The 23565-nt window shown below is 41.0% G+C and overlaps 1 protein-coding gene across 4 annotated transcripts in view; it reads left to right on the top strand.

The window, feature by feature from the left end:
• Window positions 1-23565, top strand: part of CELSR1 (cadherin EGF LAG seven-pass G-type receptor 1) — a 254205-nt gene that overhangs the window by 82985 nt on the left and 147655 nt on the right. The window lies entirely within an intron of this gene.

The following is a 23565-nucleotide window of genomic DNA, read 5'->3' as shown; positions in this document are numbered from 1 at the left end:
AATCGCAAGGCACATCTCTGAAATCAGTTATAATATAGTAGGGCTGCACAACTTCGACCTGCCTGCAGATGTTGGACTACAACTCCCATCATCCCTGACTATTGACCATTGTGGCTGGGGATTATGGGGGTTGTAGTCCAAAACAGTTGGAGGGTTGAAGTTGTGCAGCCCTACATACATTCTCTACATGCTCAGAATTTTAGTTTTTCTTCAAATGGTATGTTCATTGGAGACAATTCCTTGATTGAATAATCCTGTTTTTTGTAGGAGATGTCATTTCATGGAAACTACCAGAGGAAGAGTATTATGAGCCTTTTCCCATGTCTTGACTGGCTGAGAGACTGCCTTCTGTTGCATATTTGTGAATTGAAAATGTCAGTATGTCATCATAGCCAAGTACTGTAAGCCAAGCCCCTGCAATGCAGTGCAGTGAGTTATAAATTAAGGTAGACACGGTAACAGTTAAAATTAAATAGGTGTGGTCTCAATTATGTTTTCAACAACACCACTTTCAAGTTCAAACCGCTTTCAAGTTCAAACTGCCTGCTAAGCAGGGCCCAGAAACTAGAAATACTGTATATGTTTTTAAAATCTCATACCTAGACATCTAGACATCTAAAGGCATGAATACGAAACTGTGAATAACGAAACCTTAAAGGTAAAGTTGCTCTATCGAGTCAGTGTTGACTCTTGGCGACCACAGAGCAGTGTGGTTTCTTTGGTAGAATACAGGAGGGGTTTACCATTGCCATCTCCCGCACAGTATGAGATGATGCCTTTCTTCCTATATCGCTGCTGCCCGATATAGGTGGTTCCCATAGTCTGGGAAACATACCAGTGGGGATTCGAACCAGTAACCTCTTGCTCCCTAGGCAAGTTAATTCCCCGCTGCACCATTAGGTGGCTAACAAAACCTTACCCCTATGGGAATCCAAGCTTTAGGTTCTTTAAGCTAAAAAAACCCTCTCCAAGGCAGGCCTCCAGCAAGGCCCCCCAAAATGACATTTCAAGTCATTTCTTGCCACCCATGAACCGCAGATAGGTGAATTTTGCCTGTTTTTTAAAACCGTGAATAAAGAAACTGGATCTCCAACTGTTGATACACGAAACTACGATGTGCGAGACCGCAGATAATGGGGACCACCTGTATAAACTTTTGGCTCTTGACTATGTTTTCTTTAAATCTTACTTCATTTGGGTAGAAAAGCTGATACTATTAATACCTATGAATTGCAATATGATGATTTTTTAAAAAAAATAGCTCAAATTAAGTGCACTTGTTTTCCCAGTTCTGCAGAGCTGTTAAACATGTGATTTCACTGCTGTCAGTCAGACAGAGTACTCCTGTGCATAAAATATTTTTCAGTATCTCTATGAGAACACAAACCCTCCAGAAAAATGTAGTTTTAAGTGAGGTATGTCTGAAGCAATTCCAAGCATACAAGCCCAAGAGAACCCAAGAGAGTCTTTGAGTGGGGTTTTGGGCTAGGTTTTCACTTGCATATGCAATATGTGCTGGTTATCTTGAATGGGATGAAAGGCAGGAGCAGAGTTCATGCTGATGCAAAGGGTACCAGGCTTAATTTCTGGCATCTCTAAAATAAGTCCTCTCAAAGCCACAGATAGACAGAGTAGACAGCAGTGAGCCCAATGAACCAATGATGTGATTGGTTTGATGAGAAAACAGCAACCCGAGATAAGAGGAGGAAAACAATACAAGGGTAACGCACAGCCCTCACTTCTCACTTGGAAGCTACTATTTGGGTAAAGTAAAGTGTGCCATCAAGTCAATTTCAACTCCTGTCGCCCACAGAGCCCTGTGGTTTTCTTTGGAAGAATACAGGAGGGGTTTAACCATTTTCTCCTTCCGCGCAGTATGAGATGATGCCTTTCAGCATCTTCCTATATTGCTGCTGCCCGATATAGTACCAGCAGGGATTCGAACCAACAGCCGTCTGCTTGTTAGTCAAGCATTTCCCCACTGGCAGGACCTAATGACCACATTCAGTTGAAACAAAAAGTGCTGATCAAACTGCCTTAGGAATCAAACCCCTTGGAAAAGGGGCATCTATGGCTTAAAGATGGTGTTTTTCTTGTTCATTCAAACTCATATTCCTACGATAATAATTGCTAAATTTTGATGTATTTATTTTTAACAGGCTAGATTAGGTGGATCCTGAATGGAGGCTGGTCAGTTCTCCTAGTACATATTTTTGGATTTATTTATTTTTTAATTGTTCAGAGCAAGCATCACTGGTCTTCTTGAATGTAAAACCATTGGCTGATATCCAGACTGAGGAAGCACCAGTGCTTTCAACAACGTGCTGGTGCTGTGCAATAGTACTGCTGAGTTCCAGACTAACACAGTATGCATGTTTGTAAAGTTGTGCCCTTGAGTCCGTGTCGACTTCTGGCTACCACAGAGCACAGAGCCATGTGGTTTTCTTTGGTAGAATACAGGAGGGGTTTACCATTGCCTCCTCCTGCTCAGTGTTAGATGATGCCTTTCAGCATCTCCCTATATCGCTGCTGCCCGATATAGGTGTTTTCCATATTCTGGGAAACATACCAGCGGGGATTAAAAACAGCAGCTTCTTGTTCACTAGGCAAGTCATTTCCCTGCTGCACCATTTTGTGGCTTTTGCATGTTTGTAGGGAGGCAGTTTTAACCAGTCTACCTGCTCCCAGTAAGTAAGGTCCCTTTGTGGTCCCTGCGACCCCGAAGTTTGTCCCTGAGGGTTGCTCAGACCTCGGGGATCTACTTCTAGGGCAGAGGAGTGTTTCCATGGGCAGGAGAGATCAGCAGAAATCACTCTCTCACGTGAATAGTCTGTAGCTTTGTGAGAAGTACTGGTGCTTACGTTGTCTGGATGTCAACCATAATTTCCATTATGGTACTTTCTGGCATACAATCTTAGCCCTAGTTCTTCTCATTTGCCATTGAAAGGACCTTGGAGAAGGTCACATTCACCGATCTCATTTCAGTTTCTTTCTGTAAGAGATATACCCCCTTAAAGGGTGATACATCCTTCATGTTTTGCCCTGTCACCTAGAAGTTGTCGTAAATCTGTTAGCTCGGTTAACCCAACAGGATTTACAACCCCCTTCAGCACTTCCCCTGTGAGTTAACAGAAAGTAGCAGCGAAGCTACACGAAGGAAAATAAAAAGGCTCACAAAGAAAAATAGTAAATGAATTAAGTCCCCTGAACTGAACTAGGTACCCCCCTCTAACAATAACTGAGTAATAACTGAAAAGAAAACACAGAGCAAAAGAATGAAAAGAATGAAGAACACCAGAACAAGGAATTAATGGAACAAAGCAGGAAAGCATAAGCAAGAGCAAATTGGAACTCGAAAAAGTTGGGAATTCAAAATAGCACACGGTCTGCGGTCAGTGAAAGTTGCTAACAGCATTTGAGCAATTGACAGACTGCTAAATATATATGGCTCAAGAGAACCAGCTGCCAATCAGGCTTCCCTGAGTCAGCACTTCTGCTTCCTCTCTTGTGATCTCCTGCGCCAGCATGATTCCCACTGAGCTTCCCTCTTGAGATGTCTTCTCAAGTCAGATGAAATCCCAGCCGCCGCCTCCTCATCAGAAATCATGTCTGGCAGCTGTTCCGAATCCTCAGCTCCAGAGTCTGGTTTCCCTGCCAAATCCTGTTGCTGTGCCTCTGGGCCCTCACTAGCAGGCAAATGCTCCCATTCCTGCTCTGACTTTTCTGAGTCAGAAGTCTGAGCCATGACAGAAGTAAAGTGGTCTACTGTTATCTGTTTTGTTCATTATGGATATCTTATAAAAAGTGTCTTAATCAGATCACTTGACTGATCATTACTTTAATGGCCCTTGCTTTAAAAATATTTTACCAACATGCATATACTGTTTATGCAAAACCTTAATTTGAATACTGCTATGTGAAGTGGCTTGTTAACAAAATTCACAAAGGGCTGCCTAAGACTGGCATCTTTGATCTGGATTCGATAGAAGGAAAAATATTTGGCTGAGAAAAGAAGGCAGAACGTAGCCATTGTGCAGATAGATAGAACCGAGCTGGCTTCCCCTCACAGGACAAGTTCATACAATCATTTGGTGGCAGAGAAGATTTTTAAAGTGCATAAAGAATGATCTTAGGAAAGAACTTCTGTTTTGTAAGATCACAAGTTATGGTGTCCAGAAAATGTCTGTGTTTTTAAAGTTTTTAAGGATCTTGTTGAAAATTGGGGGGGTCACATTAATAATAATAATAATAATAATAATTATTATTATTATTATTATTATTATTATTATTATTATTATTATTATTATTATTTATTCAATTTCTATACCGCCCTTCCAAAAATGGCTCAGGGAGGTTTACACAGAGAAATAATAAATAAGATGACTCTCTGTCCCCAAAGGGCTCACGATCTAAAAAGAAACATAAGATAGACACCAGCAGCAGTCACTGGAGGTACTGTGCTGGGGCTGGATAGGGCCAGTTACTCTCTCCCTGCTAAATAAAGAGAATCACCACGTTAAAAGGTGCCTCTTTGCCAAGTTAGCAGGGCTGTACTCCCTGCTAACTACTCCCTTGAAGGAGTAACAAAGACATACTTTCCCCTGAAAAAGACTTGTATGGTAGGGTTGTTTACAAATTGATTTTTTTGATTTGATTTCTGCCCAACACAAATCACCCTTGATTTGTTTTGTATCCAAATCTACGCCCTCCAAATCACCCTAGATTTGATTTGTATTTGCTTTGATTTGATTCAGATTCAGACTGATTTGGACCACTTAACAAGGTCCTAGGGACACCAAATTTGGTTGGTGGGTAGGTTCCCATGGGTAACACCTACCACCCATATTTCAAGGCAGTGGGACACTTGGTTGATTTTTAATGATTTTGTTTAATTTTCTTTTACTGATTTTGAAGATTTCCACCATAGGAAACAATGGGGATTCGAAGTTGCCATATCCTAACCCTAAAACGGATCCCTAGCTTTCATTTTTTTTAAAAAAGCTAAGCTCTAGCCCTTGTAGAAGTGGCGTTATGGAGCAAAATGTGCACTCATTATTTTTCAAATGTTTGAATTCTTTGGTTTATCATAACTTTTCCTCATAATGAATCCTTATGAGGATTCATTGCAGTCCTTTATTTCTTCTGTTCATTTTGACTGTCACTTGGCAGTGCCAACTGTCAACTGCCATGTGCTAACTACCACCACCACCACCTACAAGGCAGTAGGGTACTCATTTTAATTTTTAGGAATATTGAAATGTTTAGTTTCTTTGATGTCTAATAGCTTTTCCTCATAATGAATCCCTGTGTGGATTCATTATACGCCTTCATTTATTCTGTTCATTTTGACTATCATTGGACAGTGCCAACTGTGAACTGCCATGTGTCAACTACACCAGCTGACCCACCCACCCCACACACACTGGGGTACACAGTTTATTTTTTAAGGTATTTTTGAAGCATTTAGATTATTTGGTGTCTTCATTACACACCTTCATTTTTTCTGTTCATTTTGACCTCACTGCTTTGCAGGTGGGGGTGGGGAATTAGTGGCATCCCATGTTCATATTTTAGGAATTTTTGAGGTGTTTAGACTCTTCGGTGTGTAAAGAATCGTCATAGGGATTCATTATGAGAAAATGTTATTAGACACCAAAGAGCCTAAACACTTGGAAAAAATCCTAGAACAGAAACTGATTAGTACCCCACTGCCTTGTGAGTGGGAGTGGGGTGTAGTTGGCACATGGCAGTTGACAGTTGGCACTGTCGAAAAGAGAGTCAAAATGAATAGAAGAAATGAAGTGTGTAATGAATCTACATAGGGGTTCATTGAGGGAAAGTTATTATACACCAAAGAATTCAAACACTTGAAAAATAGTGACCACACATTTTGCTCCATAACTCCACTTCTACAAGGGCTAGAGCTTAGGGTTTTTTGTTTAAATGAAAGCTGGGAATCGGGGGGAATTAATAGGAGGGATCCAAATCTCAAATCAATTTGAATCAAATCAGGCATGATTTGATTTGTACCCGAATCTAGTCAATGGACCACAGGGGTGATTTGCTTGGTCTCCAAATCACCTGAATCAGCTAGATTCGGGTACAAATCGATTTGTACCTGAATCAGTTTGCACATCCCTATTAAATGGCCCAAAGATTTTTCTCAAGCATCTTTCAACTTTGCTTTACTTTCTATCCACTTTCCTATTGCTGTATAGAAAGAGAGAGGTGGAAGTTTATAATGTTTTCCCAATAATCAGGCCTTCTAACATAGCCATCATGCAGATTATACAAAACAAGGGCAAGGCATTAGATCTCTTTTCTCTGATCCACTGATGCTTCTCTGTCAGAGTGTCTGGGTGTGTGAGAGCCCAGCTGTGAACTAGCAGAATGCACAATAATAGTGGCTGTTTTGTTTTGTTTTTTAAAGTGCCTCTTTGCCCCAGTTCTTCACTGAATGTTGCCTATTTTTGTTTTAATATTCAGTATGAGTGGGCATTTTGTCACAGCCTAGGATGCCAGTAAGGCCTCCTGATCTTCCTCCCCAAACATGCATCTGTCATTCTGCCCTGTTTTGAAAAGCTAGCAGCTAAACACAGGGGGATTAGCATCGAGACAGGGCTTTGGCAAAGCAGACGTTTTAATTAAAGGTGCTGTGTGGGGCCTGCTCGAGCACCTCTGATTACTCGTGCAAAGAGTTTAAGAAGAGAAATTAGAGTAATGGAGTATTAAGAGGTGATCTTTCCACTGTTTAATATCTTATGCAGTTCAGGCTTGTAAACATGAATGGGATGCATTCTGATCTCAGTCATGTAAGTAAACACATAAGCCCATTGAAGGCAAGAGCTTACTCTAGATTTACACAGGTGCCCCTGAGATCCATCTGGCCCATTTCCTACCATCTGGAATAAGAGAATGTGTAGTTTCGAAAATAATGGGGAAATATAAGATTAACTTTCTGAACTGAAATTCTCTCCCCCCACTGTGCATGCAAGTGCGGTAGTAGTGGGAAAGCTTCCCACAGTGCAGATGCATCTTCCTGGTGAACCCACAGTGCCTTGCTCTGAAGGTAAGCCAGACCAAGTGGTTCCTACTGCCTCTGTGCCCGCTATTTCCTAAAAATATGCCCCAGAGGGTCACACATGTGCCCCAGAGGTTGATACAGGGCAGAGGCATGCAATGCAGAGGCCGTGCAAATCACCAAAACTTGCTCTGCCCCACTGTGTGCCCGACCCTGTGCAGCTAGGAAAGCTTCCTGCAACATGGATGTGTCTTCCTGGCATGTCTTGCTCTGGCTGTTAGCCATTGGCCGACATCTGGATTGGCACTGCACTGCTGCAACAATACTGACATCCACATTAATGCTTCACTGTCACATGATGGGAGGGGTGGTTTTCTCTTATCTTCCAAAACAAAATCCCAGTATTATGGGGTTTTGCCTGATATGCTTATTAGTTTGGGCCACGACTGCACTATGAAGCTGATCAAACAACGAATTTCTGACACCGATTTACAGCTTGAAGTTGCTAAAATCCCAAAAGGTTTATACCTTGAAGATCAGCTTTTCAGCATGAAACCTGCTGCATATTTAAATAATATCACCTTTTTAAAGTTCAGGCGGGCGCTATCTTAACTCGATTAAACGTGCTTCCTACAGTGGTGCTTTATGGGAGGTTCAAGGGGGTTCCTTATGCATCCCGACTTTGTCCTTGTGGGTCTGGTGATATTGAGACTACTGAACATGTTATATTGTGACCTCTACAAGAATGATCATTCAACTCTTTATTTTGCCTTATCTTGTGACATTTCCTGGTTACTCAGATGAATTTCTCTTAAAAATTTATTGTCAAATTTTAATTATAAGTACACCAACTCAGTGGCTAAATTCTGTTATATTTTATGTAAATTACATTCTGCTGTGTGTGATAATGCTTCTGGTCAATGACTGAAATAAAAATGACTGACTGACTCTTATCTTCCCTTTGCTATAACGTCCACATATATGCACAACTCAGGAATGCCCTATGAAGTGCACTGTGCCTTTTGGATGGCATAGTGCACTTCAGAGGGAAGGGCAGATTGAGGGAAAATTGCTCCTCCCTGCCCCATGTGAAGATGCAGTATTGTTCCAGTTCCAATAAGTTACTCTTTAGTTTAAAATGTAAAATTAAAATGAATTACAAGTAGTTTCGTAAAAACTAATCTGCTTACTTTACTTCCATGATAATCTTAATTGATAATTATCTTCTTCACAAGTTAGCCCACTTGCTCCTCAAACGTTTATAATGGTGGTGCAGTGGTAAAACTGCCACCCTGTAACCAGAAGGTTACAAGTTCGATCCTGACCAGGGGCTCAAGGTTGACTCAGCCTTCCATCCTTCCGAGGTCGGTAAAATGAGTACCCAGAATGTTGGGGGCAATATGCTAAATCATTGTAAACCGCTTAGAGAGCTCCGGCTATAGAGCGGTATATAAATGTAAGTGCTATTGCTATTGCTATTATACATCCACCATCTTGAATTGGGTTGGATGACATCATCACAGACTACGCTGTTGCGGTGTCCCTGTGTGTCACTCACTATACTGTACCAAATTTGGTTCAAATCAGTTAGATGGTCCAAATGTTAACCCACTTGTGCTTCAAACATTCATGCTTCTGTCATCTTGAATTGCGCTGATGACATCATTACAAACTACACCTTTGAGGTGTCCCTTTGTGTCCCTACATCTGCAGCAAATTTGGTTCAAATTGGTTAGAGAGTCCATGTTAGCCCTTGAATATTTACATGTCCACCATCTTGAACTGGAGTAGATGACATCATCACAAACTACGTCATTGAGGTGTCCCTATATGTCGCTACAACTGTACTCAGTTTGGTTCATATTGGTCCAGGCATTGTGAAGTTGATAGTGGGGGACGGACACACAGACACAATGCTCAAAAGCTTACTTTCCTTAAGGAAAATAAAAAGCAGATAAACTAATACAGCATGGTGTTTGAGATGCCTAACCAGAGGCGTATCTAGGGAAAATAGCGCCTAGGGCAAGCACTGAAATTGTGCCCCCTGTCCAAACATCTGACACCCATCTTTCAGATAACTTTAACATAATATCAGCTGAAAAATACAAGTCAAGCTCGTTAATCTTTTAATATTTCAAAAACTATTTAGCAGTGGACATAGCCAGACCAAAAAATGCGGGGAAACTACACATTTCTGTATGCTGGGGCTCATGAAATACCCAAATACTATGTGGAGGTATACTTGGAAAACTAAACAGAAGTGCCTGTCTAATTCCCTACTATGCATTGTAACATCACTGTTACATAAGTTTTAAAAATAAATGGAGAATTTGACTTTTCCCAGATACTCTGAAGATAATTAAAGGATATGCAGAGTAAACTGTGTCACTGCTTGGAATATATTCTAGTATTTCAGAAAGTCAGTTAAAATGAGAGAAAGAGAGCAAGAAACTCCCAGTGGGCCTTAATACTAAGGATTTCACACTGATTCAAAGACAAACTCACCATTAATAGTTATATTATTAAGACATCACATTTAACTCACTTATCACAAGAAGCAAAGTAACAGCAAATGAATACAATCCTAGCTCATAAGCTTCAGCTCAGTATTCACAAGACCTGATTCTCTGTACATAGTGCCAAACTGAATATGTGTACAGTGACATATTATATTATATTTAATTTTTTTAACCTGTAGCCCCTTCAGGGGGGCTTCCTAAAGGCCAAGTAGGGAGTCTGCAAAGGTTCCTCCTACCCCCAGTGGCCTCTAGGGCCTCACAGGAACCATTTGAGCATGTGCAGTGGCCATTTTTTTTTTAAAAAAAAATTTTTTAAACTGCTGAAAATAAAATGGCCACAGCACAAATGGCCTCTGCGAGGCCTGGCATGGCCTAGGGCCTCACAGAGGCCATTTGAGCATGCACAGTGGCCATTTTGTTTTCGGTGGCCATTAAAAACAATTTTTTAAATTAAAAAAATGGCGCCCCCTTCAAGTGGCACCCGGGGCACATGCCCTGCCTGCCCCACCCCAGATACACCCCTGTGCCTAACTCACTCCTAGCTTCTTGAAAACAGGATGACTTGGTTTTGAACATGAGATGTATAATTGTGTCCTGAACATGCACATCAGCTTTCATTGCAATATCTCAGTCTTCAGGGGCAATATTTAATTACATTGTTATCTCCCTTGAAAATCATTGTTTGAATTGCATTGGCTTTCATATTTGAAATTCAGCCTGTTGGCCTGAATGTCTGCACTAACTTTCATATTTCTTGGTTCAAGAAATACAGAACGTTCTAAGCACTGCTCAATCCTGCAATTAAAAATATTTGCAACATAAATTATTTTCTTGGAAAGGGCCCAGATAGAAAGGAGAGCCCATGGACTTATGAGGAATCGGCTAAGCTTCTTGGGATGAGAGTAAATCTGCAAATAGGGGTTAGGTGAAAATTGGTGGTGTGAAACAGAAGAAAGGGGTCTCTTGTGTGCTTCACCATCTTTCAATTGCTATCCACAATTCCCACCATCTTTCTTTGCTATCAAGATTCTAAGTGTTAGAATACCAAATACATGGCAGAGTATTTGCACAAGGTGACAACTTGGAGAGGGATTCATTACAGCAAAAATTAGTTTTCTATATGGTAACATTGTAGTTTGCATTTGTAACCGTGTTTGCTCAAGTTATAAACTCTCTACTAATAATCTGCAGGAGAATATTAAATAAATAGTGCATATGCTTAGTTTAAAGATGGGAAACCCTTCAAGGTTGTTCATCAGTGACATGAACCTTCCAGGGGTGTAGCAAGGCTGGAGTGGGCCCAGAGACAAGATTTCAAAATGCCCCCCCCACTTACTGAAACTCAGCTCATGAAGTAAAGAAATCTTAAATGAGGCAGAATAGTGAAAAGGTTTTGTAAATTGTGGACAATGCAAGTCATTTAATGGTACTAGAGAGAGACATGCTGTTCTGGTAGCTCCAGGTCTTAACACTCACATCAATTTTGGAGGATGGATACGATTGAAGGAAGCCCAGGTGGGTGCTGGGGGACTCAGTCATGTGACTTGCCTCTGGGGGCCCCCCAAGGCAGTGGGCCACCAGACAACTGTCTCCCCTTGCCCTATTATAGTTACGCCCCTGGAACCTTCACCAGAGCAGACTAATAGTAGTAATTGTAGTGGATATGCTAAACATGTATGCAAACAAGAAACTATAGAGGGAAGGGAATATGCTTCTGTATGTAAATTGAAGTTATAGTGATCCTTTTAATGGGCCTTTTCTCTGCAACATGTTCAGAAAGGCTTGCGCCTTTTGGCCAGCTTCAGCATACTGTTAAAAGCTTCTTCTTTTTTCTTTCTTTTTTTGCTTTTAATTTGGATCAACTTTCTGTACAAGTTGCAGGCAGGTAACTGTTGATTATGATAACAGACTAGCTGATTAATAATGGTGAGTTTTGGATAATATCCAGAGGCCAGCTCTGCTTTTTAGAGCACACAAAATACATTAAAAAAAAAAGATGGGAGCACGTTTTGTACTCTGATTTGCTGGTGTTTGCACTTTCAGGCATTGAACCACCTGTCAACTAAGTTTTTACAGCTTAAATTTTTGTCCACAGGGAAACAAGCTTCCAGCAGATGTTTGCAGGAACTGGAAAGCAAAGGAGTCATTTCTATAACAGTGCAAGGAATGGATAGCCTTTCAGGAGTTCTTGCACGTTTTGTGAGAGTCCCAGACCTTACAGGGATTTGGATTTCAAAGCCAGTTCAAAAGGCTTTAATTCAAAGGCATGAAACAGACACGATCATCCTAGGCCTGTTTCATGCCTTTGAATTAAAGGGAGTGAAGGCATAGCTGAATCCTACAGGTCACTTATCTGAACACGTGGGTTTGTACTACTAAATGCTTTAGCCACCTTTCCTGGCTTAGAGTTTTGAAGCATTAAAACTTGCTGCTGAATCTGAGGACTCTTTTAAGCATATCAGAATTGGCATTAGGATTAAGAGTTTGGTTCTGTCCTTGCAAACCTCAGAGATGGGAATGATTCCTACTTGCACAAATAGATCCATTCATGATCATTCCTGTCTCATTATTTGGCATTCAGTCATGGTGAACTAATCTGCACTGTAATGTCCTCCGCTGCTTCTTGACACTAAATAGCAATCCTAGCCATTTTTGGTTTTGAATAGATGAGCGCAGCAGCCAGCAGTGCAGAGAAACTGTTTGTGGTTACAGGCCTTTGGTTGTAACCAAACTGTGGTCACAAAGACTGTGGCCTTGAAACGTCTGGCATGCTGTCAGGACTCAGAGTATATCTGCACAGGACTGTTCTTTTGGGGTTGGTTGTGCTCACGGGCGTATCTAGGGAAAATAGCGTCTAGGGCAAGCACTGAAATTGCGCCCCTGTCCACACATGACCTAGAAGTTGCAACTAGCCACAGAACAGCAAAACAGTGTGATATTCGAATCAGATAAATGGTGTGTGTTTGTGTGTGTGTGTGAGAGAGAGAGAGAGAGAGCGCGTTTATAACAATAACCTACCAATTTTCTGTCTCTGCCACACTGCAAAGGTTTGCTAAAAGGCTACCCCTTGCCCATCCCCTCAAGTTCCTGGGTCTAAAGGTAAAAACAAAACAAAAAACCCAATTCTATTGCACACATATTCCATTTCCTATCTGTCGCTGTGACACGTAGTAAGGTTGTAAGAGCATATGGCCTGTGATAGTGTGTGTTAGATGGAGGACACCAGCCACCTTCATAGCATTACAACCCTTTCAAAAGTGAGCTCTGCCATAAATGAACCAAGTAGGCACACAAATATGGTGCCTTGTATAAGTTATACCTCCCTTGTTCCATACAACAGAGGCAGGCAACAGGCAGACTGGACAGTAAACTTTATGTCTAGTTTATCAAATGCACTAGTCAATCAGAATCACAGCATGGCTATTCAATGTGTCTTTTAAAAACAATTGTGTTCCAAGTAAAAAGGGAATTGCACTGATATTTTTTAAAAAGACATTCTAAAATATATATATTTTTAGAAGGCAAGGAAACCTGAGCAAATCTACTTGGGATGTGCACAGGCAATAAATACCCAAGTACAACTCAGTTAAATTGAAGGAAATAATTTGCAGCACGTTAACCACTTATTTCAAAAGACAAGCCATTTCTCAGTATGGTAAGACTGCACAAGACTTAGTAACTAATGGACAGCGAAAACCCCATCCTGTATTAGCAGTTTATCTCAATTGTAACTTCTGGTGACCTTTCTGTTTCAAGGATAAATTGCACCATCAGTTCACATAACAAATACTCTTTCAACCTGTTATGTAAGTTTTTAATAAATTGGGGGGAGGGATCAGTTAATAACAACACCACTTTTTTTTAGTTGGATATGTGAGTAGGATCCCATCACTTCATAGTGTCATGGGATACAAAGGCCACCCTATGATGGGCCAGTCATTTATTGCTCAGCCTAAACTAACTCACAGGGTGGTTGGGAAGATAAACATAACCATGTACACTGCTCTGGGCTCCTTAGACGAATCGTGGAATGTAAAAATAAATGCCCACATAAGATGCCAAATGAAAACCAGACTTAACTCCTTTATCCAGGCATGGTCTGAAGGCACATGATGCAGCAACTTGCTGAAGCCTGGCAGGTCTGCTTCTGGTCAGTGCTTGAGGAGACAGCCGCAGAAGTCTGGCTCTACTGTGTCTACTGCTTTGAGCTCCTAGGAGGAAAAGCAGGAAACACATGTAATAAATCAAGAAAATGCATACATACATTGTCCCAAAGATGCTCACACGTTCTTGGAGAAGATAGAAAAACAGGAAACTGGTGCAACCTTGCATGTTCATCAGTTACCGCTCGTATTGTCAAATGGAGACTTGCTTGGGTGAATGGGACACACAGATAGAGCTTTCATATTGCTCAGTGTCAACTCAGTGGAGTTCATTCAATAGATATAATTCACATGGCTCAAGCAACAAGATGAGCTCGGACAGGAGCTGCCAGTCTGCGTTGGACAGGCTGCACACATCCAAGCCACTTCGCCTTACCAGGCTGTGGATGGCTGTCTCTTGCATCTGCTGCAGGCGCTGCAGTTCGTTCAATACAGATGATCAAATGTTGAGAGGCCTACATAAATTTGCAAACCAGTTTCAAAATTACACTCAGGAAATTGCCTTCCAAAGGCCAAAGGAGAGCTGGTCTTGTGGTAGCGAGCATGAATTGTCCCCGTTGCTAAACAGGGCCTGCCCTGGTTTGCGTTTGAATGGGAGGCTACATGTGTGAGAACTGTATGATATTCCCCTTGCATGGCGCAGGCGCCTTCCTGGCATCTCCAAGATAGGGCTGAGAGAAGCTCCTGCCTGCAATCCGCCGTTGCCAGTCTGTGTAGACAATACTGAGCTAGATGGACTCAGTATAAGGCAGCTTTCTATGTTCTTAAAATGCTTAGCAAGGTGGTACTGCTTTTTCATCTGTCTTTTTGAAAACATTTTCTGAGCTCTTCAGTGGCATTCCAGCCTTTCTAGTTAGTCTCCAGCTGCAGTCCTCAAAGATATCTCAGGAGAAAGAAATTCCAAATTATTGATGAATGCAGTAGAAAACCATCATGGCAATAGCTTTAAAGGGATAAGGAGATAAATGTTGGGAAGATGCTACTGCAGTTTTTTGTTTAACTAGTAGTAATTGTGGCACTAAGTTCTGTTAATTATATATTTAAAAAGTGCTACTGGGAAAGGGAAAAAAGATGTGAAGAGTTATATCCTGGGGAAACACTGCCATGTTGAGTGATGATCTCATACTCTCCATTGTCCAAAACATGTGCTCAGTGGGTGGGTCTGGGAGAGAAGACCCCCAGGCAGCTCCGAAGTAATTGCAGATCAAAGGTCAGTTGCTGGAACAGAGGGGAGGGCTCTGACAATGAGAAGAGGTTTCAAAGCCTGCACCTTGTTTAACACTCCAATGAGAAAGCCCATTTTACGGAGTGAGGCGGCTGCTTTGTGACAGGTCAGTAGGAGGGGAAGGCTGTAAACCAAGGCTGACAGTGGTGAAAGTGGATAACGTGAAGTAACTGTTGTTTTGCCAGGCAGCAGCTGCAGTAGCACACCACCACCACCACCACCACCAGAGAGCCCTGGAATGCAGCTCCTGACAAGCCACTTGTATGTGACCATAAGAAAGGGAATGGCGAGGGAGCGGGGAGAAACCCGTCCAGATATGTTCCCATGCATGAGATTCTTCCATCCTTATCAGCACATACTTTAGGGGTAGCTGGGGTTGCAAAGAATGCAGCATTATTGTGATGAACAGGGTTGTTGTGACCCAGGGTCATTTTTACTAGAAGGGTAGCCATCATACATTCTTTTGGTATTGTTACAGGGTGTGTGTATGTGATTTCAGAGTTTCTGTTAGTATGTAGGAAGTTAACAATGTGTCAGAGACAACTCTTTGCCTTATCTAGACCCATCCGTATCATCATCTTAGGGCTACAATTATCCAGCAGTTGCTCAGTCATGTTGATTTATATCAGCTGCTTTTCCAAACAGGGTTGTTGTTGTTGTCGTGGTGGTGGTGGTGGTGTGTGTTTGTGTGTGTATTAAAGATTAGTGTTTGCTTTCTTCTCTTGGACATTATTATTATTATTATTTATTTACACAGTCAGACAGGTGTTATTGACTGGTTTTTTTATACAGACATCGAGTCCTTCCCAAGGACCTGGGATGGCTGAATTTTATTGTCAGTGTTGTTGCTGTTATAGATATCATCGCAGAATATAGGCTGTTCCCAGTAAAGTTGCTTTTTGTAATTGGCTGATGGTGATTTCTGTGGCCCCTATGGTGTTGAGGTGCTCTTCAAGGTCTTTGGAACTGCACCCAGGGCGCCATTACCACTGGGATTATTTGGGTCTTCTTCTGCCACAGCCTTTCCATTTCAATTTGTAGATCTTTGTATTTGGTGATTTTTTCTATTTCTTTTTCTTCTATTCTGCTATCCCCTGGTATTGCTATGTCAATTATTTTGACTTATTTTTCTTTCTTCTCAACTACAGTTATATCTGGTGTATTGTGCGGCAGATGTTTGTCTGTTTGTAGTCGGAAGTCCCATAATATTTTTGCATCTTCATTTTCTAAAACCGTTTCGATTTTATGGTCCCACCAATCTTTGGCTACAGGTAGCTTGTATTTTTTGCAGATGTTCCAGTGTATCATCCCTGCTACCTTGTCTTGCCTTTGTTTGTTGTCAGTCAGTGCGATCTTTTTAGAACAGCTGATTAGGTGGTCCACGGTTTCATCTGCTTCTTTACAAAGGCGGCACTTGCTGTTTGTGATTGATTTTTCTACTTTTGCTCTTATTGCATTTGTTCTTAGTGCCTGTTCTTGTGCAGCCAGTATTAAACCCTCTGTTTCTTTCTTCAAGTTGCCATTCTTAAGCCATTGCTGGGTCTTGGTGATGTCTGATTTTCCACTTATATTGTGCAAATACTGACCATGCAGGGGCTTATTTTTCCATTTTTCTGCTCGGGTCTTGACTTGTTCTTTCTTGTAGGCCTGCTTTGTTTCATTGGTGTTGAATAGTTTCTCGTTCTTGACCATTTTAAGTGCATCTTCTTCACTGTCCTTGATATATTCTTCAAGGCCTCTTTTCTCCTCCTCTACTGTTTGATGGACTTGCAGCATTCCTCTTCCACCTGAACTGCGAGGGAGGTATAGCCTATCGACATCACTGCGGGGGTGCAGAGCATGATTGATGGTCATTATTTTCCTGGTCTTATGATCTAGCGTCTCTAGCTCTGCCTGGGTCCAGTCTATTATTCCTTCAGTGTATCTGATAACAGGTATAGCCCAGGTGTTTATGGCTTGTATGGTGTTCGCGCCATTGAGTTTGGACTTTTCTAACTCTCCTGATGTATTCACTTCCAATTTTTCTTTTAACTTCAGTGTGTGCAATGTTATCAGCCTGGAGAATGCCCAAGTATTTGTAATGTTCTTTCTCTTCCAGTTTCTTGATCTTGCTTCCATTTGGCAGTTCTATTCCTTCTGTTTTTCTTATTTTTCCTCTGTTCATTATTAATGCAGCACACTTGTCTAATCCAAACTCCATTGCTATATCGCTACTGAATATACGGATAATGTTTAGCAGTGATTCGATTTCTGACTGGGACTTTCCATACAACTTCAGATCGTCCATGTACAGCAGATGGTTGATTTTACTTGATATTTTAGATGTTTGGTATCCGAGGCCTGTTTTGTTTAGTATTTGTGAAAGTGGAGTCATGGTGATTACAAACAAGAGAGGGGATAGTGAGTCCCCTTGGAAAATGCCTCTTCTAATGCTAACCTGTCCAAGTGTCTCACCATTGATTGTTAACTGTGTACTCCACATGCTCATTGCTTTTTTTATAAATATCTGAATGTTTTTCCTGACACCCGTTGTTTCTAAACATTTTAGTATCCATGTATGAGGCAATGAATTGAAGGCTTTCTTGTAGTCAATCCATGCAACGCTTAGATTTGTTTTTCTTCTCTTGCAATTTTCTAAAATCATTTTGTCAATCAACAGTTGGTCTTTTGTTACTCTGGTGTTCGGACAATTTCCTTTCTGTTCAACTGGAAGCTGTTTGTTAGTTGATAAGTGTTGCATCACTTCATCTGCTATTATTCCAGTTAATAATTTGAACATGGTTGGCAGGCAGGTTATCGGTTATTATTATTTTGTTGGGAGGATAAACATAACCATGTACACTGCTCTGAGCTCCTTGGAGGAAAAGCAGATTATAAATGTAAAAAAATAAAAAAATAAAAAAATCAGTTAAAAACAACAATAAAAACAACAAATTGTTTCAGGATAAGGATGTACCAAGTCACCAAGAGAGTTGAAGAAACTAAAAACCAAATTCAAGATTAAAAACAACTGAGGAAAGACCTGTTGAAACAAATGTCTAAAAGGAGATGGAAATTCATGAGCGAGGAGGCCAGCCAGATATGCCAGGAAAGGGCATTGCACATGAGGGGAAGCCATTGTAGACAAGACCTTCTCCCTTATGACTTGCACATGGAGCTCGTATAGTGAGGGCACATGCCATCCTGGAGAAACTACCTCTGGGTTCTTGTGGGCTGGATATGTTCATGTTGGCACTTAATGCTTCTAAATACTTTATGCTTTTAGTGTAATAACATATACTTCTTGTATGGAGGAAGGAAAGGATGTTATTGCTTGTAAGTTGAACAGCATTTTCAAAAGTTGTTTTTATGCATACACTTTCATTAGCTCACATGGAACAACCTCACATGGAACATTTTTTTCTCTTTATGTGAAAAACTACTTGAAGCAATCATTTTCAAGGAGTGTTCTGGCAAGTTATGAGTCTCCTCAGAAGCTTATCCTCAATGAGAAGATAAGCAATGAGAGATAAGCTTCCTGGAATGATAGCTTGCCATCCCTACCAGTCTTCTTCTATAATATGTAACCACAGGGGAGTGTTGGGTGTGTTCTGTGCTGCATATGCAAGGCCATAGTGAGGATCTATAGCTGCGTGATCTGCATTCCTTAAGAACTGATCTTATGTACTCCATAACCCACAGAACTACATAGGAGTGCTGTGGTAGATGTGTAAGGATTTCTTGGCAGACATATAAGTATGAGTTCTCTGAAGAAATGAAGTTTTTAAAATAACATCGCCTTAGCATAAGATAAAAATTTCAAGGCTGACCTACGTGGCCCAGTCACGGTTTCCACATGTATGTGCACAAATGCTTAAAGATGCATATATGTTGCCCACACTTGATACGTTTCCTGCAAAAACACTGCTGCAATTCCAGTGCCTACCAGTGTACATGCAGCAGTCATGTTTGCTGCAAGAAGTATGGAGCCAATCACCCTGAGGAGAAAGTTCTTTTGAAATCAGTGGGACTAAGTTCCAAGTACAGGGAATGTCTCTAGAAATGATCTGTAAGGGCCACTATAAGTCAGTAGTACTGCTGCAACACATTCCCATTTCTAAGCCATCGAGCTGGCTTTAGAGCTGCTCTCCTCCTCCCTCTCACCTATGGTTTGCACAAACCATCATTGTTCTGATTGAGATGTGACCCTAAACTATAATTTGTGTAAAGTCAGAAAGCAAGGGATGTGGGAATTGGACTATATAAAGGGAGGAAGGAGCACAGGAGCACAAGGCTATTTAAAAAGTACTATGGTAACCCATTCCTCTGCATAACCAAACAGATTAACCAGGGGAGAATGAAGGACTAGGTTGAACTGCACAAGAAATGCCATAGGATGAGACCTTTTTTAAGCAAATTGGGAATTTCATACTAAGCAGGTGTGAAAAAATATTTCCGATCTTCAGGCAGTAAAGTCAGATTTTAAGACACAGCATTGAATTTTCAGTTTTCAGCATTAGATTTTTAGGTATCATCTGAGGAAGTCAACCTTCTTAACAACCAGCTTCAAATTTTGTAAGCTTCTGATAAAATTCCTGTCCTGAATCAAATTATTCCTTCAGGTTGATTTCATTTCCCAGAGAGCACTCTCTTTCTATATCCCATTGGCATGACTTAGAGAGGAGAGCAGGTCTTGTGGTAGCAAGCATGACTTGTCCCCTTAGCAAGTTCTGCCCTGGTTGCATCTGAATGGGAGACTAGAAGTGTGACCACTGTAAGATATTCCCCTCAGGGCATGAAGCTGCTCTGGGAAGAGCTGAAGGTTCCAAGTTCCCTCCCTGGATTCTCCAAGATAGGGCTGAGAGAGATTCCTGCCTGCAACCTTGGAGAAGCCACTGCCAGTCTGTGAAGACAATGCTGAGCTAGATAAACCAGTGGTCTGACTCAGTATATGGCAGCTTCCTATGTTCCTGTGACCTGACAAATCCCAGACTCCAGGGAGCCATGGCACCTTGACTAGGATATTCAGAGGTAAAGTTATTTAATAAAATCTTTATTTGTCCCAGGTAGCCCTATTTCTGTCCTAAGTTTGTTACTTGTAAAGGAGATCAAGTACATTTATTTATTTACATTTATTTATTTATTCATTCATTCTCCTTCTCCACACTGGCAGTCATGAAGTCAGGTAATTTTTCTCAAGTGTCAGTTGTTGGCAGAGGTGGCCGGTGAGGGTGGCATCAAAAGGTAATTTTTAAAAAGACATCACCATCGATACTGGCGGCACCTGGAAGCCCCCGGGAGCAGTAGCACCCGACCCAGCATCTCGCGTTTCAGCTGCCCCGCCTACTGCATTCATCAGTGCACGGGTGGTGTCCAGATAAGTACAGTAAGTGGGGCAGCCACCATGCAGGATGCCAGGTGGGGCAGCACTTCTCCGGGTAGCTTCCAGGTCCCGCTGGTATCGATGGTAATATCTTTTAAAGGTATCCTTTGCAACCCCACCCCAGCACCGCCCTCACCAGTCACCTCTGATTGTCTGGCTGATAAATATTTGGACTCTCCTAGATCCAAAGAAAATTTGTCAGGGCCTACCATTGTTGAATAGGTATTTTAATAAAATATGGTTATGAAACAATCAAATAGTTGTGTGCCATTCTGGAGATGGAAAAGGCAATGATTTTTCATTTAGCTCAGGACTGTTCAACTTCGGCCCTTCTGCGGATGTTGGTCTACAATTCCCATAATCCCTGGCTATTGGGCACTATGGCAGGTGATTATGGGAGTTGTAGTCCAAAAACAGCTGGGGGTCTAAGTTGAGCAGGCTTGAGTAAGGCTGGTATTTTCTGCCTATGGCAAAGGAATTGGCTGCTGCCCTTTCTTTACAGTGTAGGAAGTACAGTTCCTTTTCCAGTTTTTCTTTCCTGTCTGAGGTCATCTGCTAAATTTAGTCACTCCTCCTTTTCAGGCTCCTACAAAAGTGATATGGTCTAAGTGGGAGCTCCAAAAAATACAAAACATTTCCCTCTCTTTTATGATGGCTTTACAGATCTCTAGTCATAACCACCAAAGATAAAGATGATTCATCTTTTAAAAATAAAGGATGCATGGTGAGTGCTTGTAAGAGTGATAAAATGAAACCGCTTCCCTGTGACTAACATAAAAGGAGTAGAAAGCTGGAATAAGGTGATACAGAGCACCTGCTATTAGCTTTTCTTTAATACTATTTTCTATTTAATACTATGTGCTGTTGCAACAGATGGCTAAAACGTCTGAGCACTACATTCACTCTAGAAGTGCTCTGCAAGATCCGAAACACATCACTGACCCTCAGCGACATGTTTGCAATCTTGCAGGGCACTTCTGGGGTGCAAGCAGTGCTCAGAAGTTTTAGCCATCTTGTGCAACAGCACATCTGTCAGAGGACTGGGGGAGTTATGTGCCAGCTCCTGGCTCATCTCTGCAGAGTCTCCTTACATGTGCACTTAAAATTTCAGCCATGGTTTTCTTTATATGTGAATCTGATCAGGATTACATGGGCTTCAATACAAGAACTCCTATTGAAGTAATTTGTGCATCTGACTGCCCTGAAATTACAGCTTCTCGTATCTCAGTAGTACGGACATACTGTTGGTTCAGACAATACCACTTGAATATCAGCCCATCATGTGAGGAAAAGCAAGAGCACAACTGGTCCTGCCAAGCTGGTGCCCCAGTTGCACACCAGAGTGAAATCACATGATTTGAATGCTACTTTAATATAGTATTTAGCCTTCTCAATTAAAAGGCAGTTTGGATTTTCTGGCCCCATTTGCTTTTGTGGGTGCAAGACTGCTGCACTGGTGAGTGGAACCAGAGTAGCGCACCCCTGCTTCTCTTCACATCATAGGCTGTTACCCAGGTGGTATTCTCTGAACCAGCTCTTTATTATCTTAAATATTAATTAATATTATTAATATTGATAAATTTTACCTAGATATTATATACCTATATATACAGCTAATATAATTATATGTTATCTAATTATATAACTGATATGATTATTATCAGTTTTAATTAATCTTCCTGGTTTAAGAGAATTTGTTAAAACTTGATGATGATGATGATGATGATAAAATACACTTTATTTGTAAGTTACCCCATAACAAATTGTTGTCTTGGCAGCTTATAAAACAACATTAAAACATGAGATAAAAACACACAATAGATTAAATCATAACAGACCAAAGAAAGGGGGGAAAGAAAATACAAAATACTGTACAATACAAAACAATTTAAAAGACATTAAAAAATACAGATCAAAATTTTAAAGGCCTGAGTGAACAAAAAGATCTTCACCTGGCATCTAAAGGATCAAAGTATTGAAACCAGGTGAACCTCACTGGAGAGGCTATTCCATAAATGGGATGCAACCCTTGAAAAGGCCTGTGATCAGAGAAGTCTTTGCTAACAGTCATGTGTGCCAGTATTAAGTTTTTGAAGCACTGTCATAACATTATTTTAGTGCCTTCATAACATCATGCCTCATTCTGGGGCAGAGGTTGATGGCCCCCTTCTAAGCAAGATTGTTGCCACAACAAGTATTAGCTCATTATGTATTAACTCATTACGCTTTCATTCCATTTAAGGTCTTCAGAATAGGGCATCTTGTCGTCTCTTCAGTACTAGGGACAAGTCCTTCCTAATCTTAATGAACTTTCTCTGTCTAATGCATAGATTTCTTGCATGCTGTGGCCTATAGTAATTAGTCAAAAGCCAACTGTCCAACAAAATATATAGCTGTGCTACTTGCACAACACTCTTTAAAATAAAATCCTTTTTTCACATTGTAGGTTTTTTTTTTCCAGTTTAAAGGAAAGCCCACCATTTTTGTTGTGAGGTTAAGCAGAGCTTTAAAAAATTGATTTATATCTTGTATTTCAATACAGCAATAGCTGTTTGCATTCACATCTGATTTCCTTTTGTGCTCTCCTCTGTATGACAAAGCTGTGTGGTGTCAGATGCTGTGCTTTTTGTGGTGATTTATTAACTGTGTCAGAATAGATGCTGGGAATGCTGGGAAAGCTGCCTTGTATATTGTGACAGTTGATATTGATTATGACAGTTTCTGGACTCCAGTGGCTTCTCACACAGTAGATAGTATTTTGGTCTTCTTCATATACCATGTGACATACATCATTGTGCTTTCCCTAAGAAAAAGGCTCTTTGTTCAGTACCTTTTCTTCTTAGTAGTTTTTTCTTCACAGTAGTTATGTGAGAGAAACTATAATAATACATTGTCCTGCAAATAGCAAAATCACACAAGCCCCCTGTTGAATAGGAACTGGGAACCCGGAACCAACTTCAGCCGCACATCTAAATGTCAGTTGTTGCTGAGGAAACATGAATAGTTAGTTCATACTCTTCTTCTCCACAGTGTCTTTTCACTCTGCCTTTGAGATCATTAACTGTAATAAGATGCAACCTGTATTTCCATTGTGTTGATATACACAGCTTATGCTCATGAGGAGGCTCATGAGGCAGAATTAACATGTTATTAAAAGTAAAAGGAGTTTTGCATTTGCTTCAGTGATATGCAGACTGTAGCTTTTCAGTACAACTCAAATTCCATTGCAGTCAAGGGACAAATTCAATTGATTCCTAATTATCCTGATTGTAGTC

Source organism: Hemicordylus capensis, chromosome 5, assembly GCF_027244095.1.
Source record: "Hemicordylus capensis ecotype Gifberg chromosome 5, rHemCap1.1.pri, whole genome shotgun sequence".
Taxonomy (NCBI): Eukaryota; Metazoa; Chordata; class Lepidosauria; order Squamata; family Cordylidae; genus Hemicordylus; species Hemicordylus capensis.
This window is presented reverse-complemented; position numbering and strand designations above follow the sequence as displayed.